Consider the following 6853-nt stretch of genomic DNA (forward strand, 5'->3'; position numbering starts at 1 on the left):
CCTCTTAGAGGTTGTCAGGACCAGATCTTTAGCTTACGGCAAATAATGGAGAAGTGTTACGAGTGGAGCAGGGAATTGTATCTATGTTTTACGGATCTAGAAAAGGCATATGACCGGGTTCCTAGGAGGAAGTTATTGTCTGTTCTACGTGATTATGGAATAGGAGGCAAACTTTTGCAAGCAATTAAAGGTCTTTACATAGATAGTCAGGCAGCAGTTAGAGTTGACGGTAAATTGAGTCCATGGTTCGGAATAGTTTCAGGGGTAAGACAAGGCTGCAACCTGTCTCCACTGTTGTTCATATTATTTATGGATCATATGTTGAAAACAATAGACTGGCTGGGTGAGATTAAAATAGGTGGGCACAAAATAAGCAGTCTCGCATATGCGGATGACTTACTTGTGATGGCAGATTCTATTGAAAGTTTGCAAAGTAATATTTCAGAGCTAGATCAGAAATGTAAGGACTATGGTATGAAGATTAGCATCTCCAAAACAAAAGTAATGTCAGTGGGAAAGAGATGTAAACGGATTGAGTGCCAAATAGGAGGAACAAAGTTAGAACAGGTGGACGGTTTCAAGTACTTAGGATGCATATTCTCACAGGATGGCAACATAGTGAAAGAACTGGAAGCGAGGTGTAGCAAAGCTAATGCAGTGAGCGCTCAGCTACGATCTACTCTCTTCTGCAAGAAGGAAGTCAGTACCAAGACTAAGTTATCTGTGCACCGTTCAATCTTTCGACCAACTTTGTTGTATGGGAGCGAAAGCTGGTTGGATTCGGGTTACCTTATCAACAAGGTTGAGGTTACGGATATGAAAGTAGCTAGGATGATTGCAGGTACTAGTAGATGGGAACAATGACAGGAGGGTGCGCACAATGAAGAAATCAAAGAAAAACTGGGAATGAGCTCTATAGATGTAGCAGTCAGGGCGAACAGGCTTAGATGGTGGGGTCATGTTACACGCATGGGAGAAGCAAGGTTACCCAAGAGACTCATGGGTTCAGCAGTAGAGGGTAGGAGGAGTCGGGGTAGACCAAGGAGAAGGTACCTGGATTCGGTTAAGAATGATTTGGAAGTAATAGCCTTAACATCAGAAGAGGCACCAATGTTAGCATTGAATAGAGGATCATGGAGGAATTTTATAAGGGGGACTATGCTCCAGACTGAACGCTGAAAGGCATAATCAGTCTTAAATGATGATTATGATGATGATGATGATTTATATGAAGGTTTTTTTATTTATTTTCACAGCACAATGCAAGGGCAACTAAACACCCTGATTTACTGTAATATAAATATTTCAAGGATCGGATTAAGCAAGCAGATTAAATATGGATGTTAACATGTGTATACAAATGCCACCCAAAAATTGGAGGATAAATAATACCAAAAACCCACAGAAGTGCCAGAAGGACTTTTGCTCTGAGGATTTTGTAGAAACTTAATTATGAATATAGACAGCATATCTGCAGGTTTTGATGAGTGTTTTTTGCGAGTATCAAAATATGTTACATAAATGGCCGTATTTTTTATTTTTCTGACTTAGAAGCTTAAAGTTCTTACGTCACCAAGGGACCACAGACCTTAGTATGTGACAGTTCGTAGTAACTGACGGAAAGTCATCGAGTAAAACAGAAGTGATTTCTGGCGTTCCCCAAGGCAGTGTTATAAGCCCTTTGCTGTTCCTTATCTATATAAACGATTTGGGAGATAATCTGAGCAGCCGTCTTAGGTTGTTTGCAGATGACTCTGTCATTTATCGACTAATAAAGTCATCAGAATATCATAACAAATTGCAAAATGATTTAGAAAAGATATCTGAATGATGCAAAAATTGGCAGTTGACCCTAAATAGCGGGAAGTGTGAGGTCATCCACATGAGTACTAAAAGGAACTCGTTAAACTTCGGTTACACGATAAATCAGTATAAACTAAAAGCCGTAAATTCAACTAAATACCTAGGTATTACAATTACGAACAACTTAAATAGAAGGAACACATAGATAATGTTGTGGGGAAGGCTAACCAAAGACAGCGTTTGGCTGGCAGGACACTTGGAAAATGTAACGGATCTACTAAGGTGACTGCCTACACTACCCTTGTCCGTCCTCTTTTAGAATACTGCTGCGCAGTGTGGGATCCTTACCAGATAGGACTGACGGAGTACATCTAAAACGTTCAATGAAGGGCAGCACGTTTCGTATTATCGCGAAATATGGGAGAGAGTGTCACAGAAATGACACAGGATTTGGGCTGGGCGTCATTAAAAGAAAGGCGTTTGTCGTTGCGACGGAATCTTCTCATGAAATTCCAATCACCAACTTTCCCTCCGAAAGCGAAAATATTTTGTTGACACCGACCTTTATAGGGAGAAACGATCACCACGATAAAATAAGGGAAATCTGAGCTCGTACGGAAAGATATAGGTGTTCGTTCTTTCCGCGCGCTATACGAGATTGGAAAATAGAGAATTGTGAAGGTGGTTCTATGAACTCTCTGCCAGGTACTTAAATGTGATTTGCAGAGTGTCCATGTAGATGTAGATGTAGATTAGACATAAATTTAAACTTGATACCTATACCCGTTCCTGAGAAAACGAGGGTTTTAACAGACGGACAGACAGACAGATGGACGGACGGACAACAATGTGGTACTGTATAAGGGTTCAGTAATACAACAAGCGCAACGTCAGAATTGCCTCGCTCGTGCTCTAAAGACAAACTGAACGTCCCTAATAGACCATCAAAAACCCGCCCGCGAAGTAACCCTTCACGTGATGCTAAGAGGTGTCGTATCGTCTTCGACATGCGTACATTCTTTGAGGTCAGGCGTAGGAACAAATCCTCGTCTACCCGCATCCTCCGTTTTCCGTGAGACAGATCGTATCTCAACAATGGAGTAAGGAACAACAGCAAAGATTAGACTGCTTGCTGCCTACTGTCTTGGAACGAGAGTTGGTACAGTCTCGCATCCATTACCTTTCCTATGATCTTACCTAAAATTCTCATTTTCCTACTCACAAAATTACCCCCTGCCGTACTGTAAAGAACACTCACTGTTACTACACATGTGCAAGGCACACAGGCCTCAAACGTACGTAAATGTAATATGTAAACTCGCATCTTACAGATATGCCTCGCTCTCCTGGATACATTGATCGTACTAGAATATTGTATCTCTATTATAAGAAAGTTAATTTTTATTCTTAAACTTGAGCTTATGACTGTCGAAATCAGCACTGTAAAAGTCTGATGTTTCGTTTTAAGTTTGCTGGCCGAATCATGTGTCTGGCCACAGTTATTCTGTAGACGTTCCTGTTGTTTGCCAACGTTTGTTTTTGACAACTTTAAGCACATAATGCCACACATGTATACCTAGCACTGGCAAAAAGGCCATTCCTGGCTAAGAGAAGTCTGTTAGTATCAAATATAGGCCTCGATTTGAAAAATAAATTTCTGAGAATGTACGTTTGGAGCACAGCATTTTATGGTAGTGAAACATCGGCTGTGGAAAAACCAGAGCAGAAGAGAATCGAAGCACTTGCAATGTGGTGCTACAAAGGAATGTTGAAAATTAGGTGGACTGATAAGGGAAGGAATGAGGGAGTTCTGCACAGAATCGGAGAGGAAAGGATTATGAAGAAAACACTGACAAGGAGAAGGGACAGGATGATAGTACATCTGTTAGTACATAGCGAACGACTTCCATGGTACTAGAGGGAACTTTATAGGGCATAAACTCTAGAGGAAGACAGAGATTGGAATACGTCCGGCAAATAATTTAGGACACAGATTGCAAGTGCTACTCTGAGATGAAGAGGTTGGCGGAGGGGAGAAATTCGTGGCGGGCCGCATCAAACCAGTCAGAAGACTAACGACTCGAAAAAAAAAAATCCATCATACAGATGTGGATGCCTTACTGCGGCTGATCAGTGACTCGAAGGAAAAGGATACCAACAGCCGTAATTCTTCCTAAAATACTTATTATTTAAGCAGCCAGTTTCGATGCATCATTTGCTTCATCATCAGGCCCCTCTGCGAAAAACGAATGGAGACATGCAAACATTGCAGCACACATGTACTATAGCCGGCCGTTCTGGCCGAGGGGTTCTAGGCGCTTCAGTCCTGAACTGCGCGACTGCTACGGTCGCAAGTTAGAATCCTGCCTCGGGCATGGATGTGTGTGATGTCCTTAGGTTAGTTAGGTTTAAGTAGTTCTAAGTCTAGGGGACTGATGACCTAAGATGTAAGTCCCATAGTGCTCAGAGCCATTTGAACCACTTTTTGGTAACAAATCCAGACCAAATGAGGTACACAACAGACCCATTAACACACGGTATACTCCCCTCTGGAGCCAACGGGGTGTGTATTCTCGCATGCAGACGATCATAAAAGTGTGGAATGGCGTCCTGAGATAGACTGTCCCACCAATCTTTCGCCTTTTGTTGCAATTTGGCAATGGTTCTTGCAGATCCTGGAGGACAAGTTAGTTCCCCCTTTGTTGTACCCCAAACTTGTTCAGTTAGATCTGGTGATCTTGCTGACCAAAGCAGCTGTTGGGCACCACTAACAGACTATTGCATCGAAACAACCATATGTGGGCATGCATTGTACTGCTGGAAGAACACGTACCCTGACAGTAGCACGAGGATTACAGCCTTTGCAATGTAGTACGCACTGGTTGCTTTATCCTGCAGTAACACTATGACCACGAGTTGTTACTGATGCCGCCCCACCCCGTCCCACACAATGAAGCCTGCAGAGAGACCTGTGCGTAGTGGGCGAAAGCACTCTGAAAGAGGCAGCTCACCAGGTCTATGCAACACGCATGACAGAACCTACTCTCATCACTGAGGACATCAGAGCGCCGTTCCACTCTCCAGTCAACTCTTTCACGGCACCGCTAGTGGTAGTGTGACCAGAGGCACATGAGATGCTAATCCTACTGCATGCAGACGTTGGAACAACGGTCCTTGACGACACGGTAGGTGCGCGGTGTGCCAAGTTTTGTCCCTGTACAATGAATGTCAGGCCACTGCTGCTAGCACAATGTGCAGCGCAATGTTGGATCACAACATGGGTAAATTTAGCTCCGCACAGCGATGGATGGGGTCTTGCACCGCGTTGTGCCACTGGTACTCTGATACCTGGCAGAAGAATTCCATAGGCAGCTCGCCTGACAGTTTCTTAGTAAGTTGGGAAGTCTGTAATGAGATTGTTGCCATAACAGTACAATTCCCAGCAAAATACAGAACTCAGTTCACTGTCAGCTGCAGACATTCTTTTATGTATCATTAGATTAGATTAGATTAGATTAATTATTCATTCCATAGACCCACAAGAGAGGGGATCGTCCTGGGTGTGGAACATGTCAGATGAACACATTACAAAAATGTAATTAGAAAAACTTAAGTTTCATTAATTTTAATGATCCTCAGTCAATAATCACTAAAATTAAATGCTTGAATTAAAATTAAACTTCTGATATTTACAGGTTTAATACTTACATCTGCTTTCATTAAATCCATTATTCACACAGTAGCTAGTTACTTGGCTATTACAACCAAGTATTGTCAAAAATTAAAGTATTCATTTCAGTGATCCTCAGTTAAGAACAGTCAAGTTATGTACAAGATTTAAAATTAAACTTCCACTATTTACAGATTTAAGACTTACATCTGCTTTCTATACATCCATCATTCACACAGTAGGTAGTTACTTGACTGTTACAACTAAGTATTGTCAAAAATTAAAGTATAATAAATTTTCATTAAAATGGCCTACTGCACTTGTTGAGAAATTCATGGATAGAATAGGAGTTGACCACCAAAAATTCTTTTAAATTATGTTTAAATTGTGCCTTGTCTGAAACTAGACTCTTAATAGTTACTGGTAACCTATTGAAAAATATGCGTTGCTAAATATTGGACTCCTTTCTGGGCTAGAGTAAGTGATTTTAAATCTTTATGTGTATTGTTCTTATTCCTAGTATTGATACTGTGTACTAAGCAGTTACTTGGAAAAAGAGATGTATTATTTACAACAAACTTCGTTAAGGAATAAATATACTGAGAAGCTGTGGTTAGTATGCCCAATTCTTTGAATAGGTTTCGACATGATGTTCTTGGATTTACACTACTCATTACTCTTATTATACGCTTCTGTACTCTAAAAATTTTTTCTCGGTTTGTGGAGTTACCCCAAAATATAATACCATATGACATAATGGAGTGAAAATAAGCACAATATGCCAGTTTTTTTTATATCTCCTATGTCTGACATCATTCGCATTGCAAACACAGACTTGTATAGGCGCTTTAGCAGTTCGCTAGTATGTCGCTCCCAACTGAATGTATTATCAAGTTGTAAGCCCAAGAATTTTGAACTCTCATCTTCTCCTATTTCCATGTCATCAAATTTTATACACACACTAGAAGGAAATCTCTTGGAAGTTCTGAACTACATATAGCGTTTTCGAAGTTTAATGATAGTGAATTGGCTATGAACCACAATTCATGTTAGTAAACATTTGATTAACAGACCCTTTCTAAATTTATGTTTGATTTACTATTTATTGCAATGTTTGTATCATCTGCAAATAAGACAAAATTGGCATCTGGTAATGTAACAGATGACAGGTCTTTAAAATACACAAGAAAAAGTTGTGGACCTAGTACGGAACCTTGGGGAACACCACATGTAATTTCTTCCCAGTCAAATGATGTCTGATTGCCTGCTGCTGAAGTGTTACGTAATGACACCCTTTGTTTTCTATTAGTAAGATATGACTGAAAGCACTTTCCAGCACTACCAGTGACGCCATAATATTTTAATTTGCTTAAAGTATAA

Source organism: Schistocerca nitens, chromosome 2 (genome assembly GCF_023898315.1).
Source record: "Schistocerca nitens isolate TAMUIC-IGC-003100 chromosome 2, iqSchNite1.1, whole genome shotgun sequence".
NCBI lineage: Eukaryota > Metazoa > Arthropoda > Insecta > Orthoptera > Acrididae > Schistocerca > Schistocerca nitens.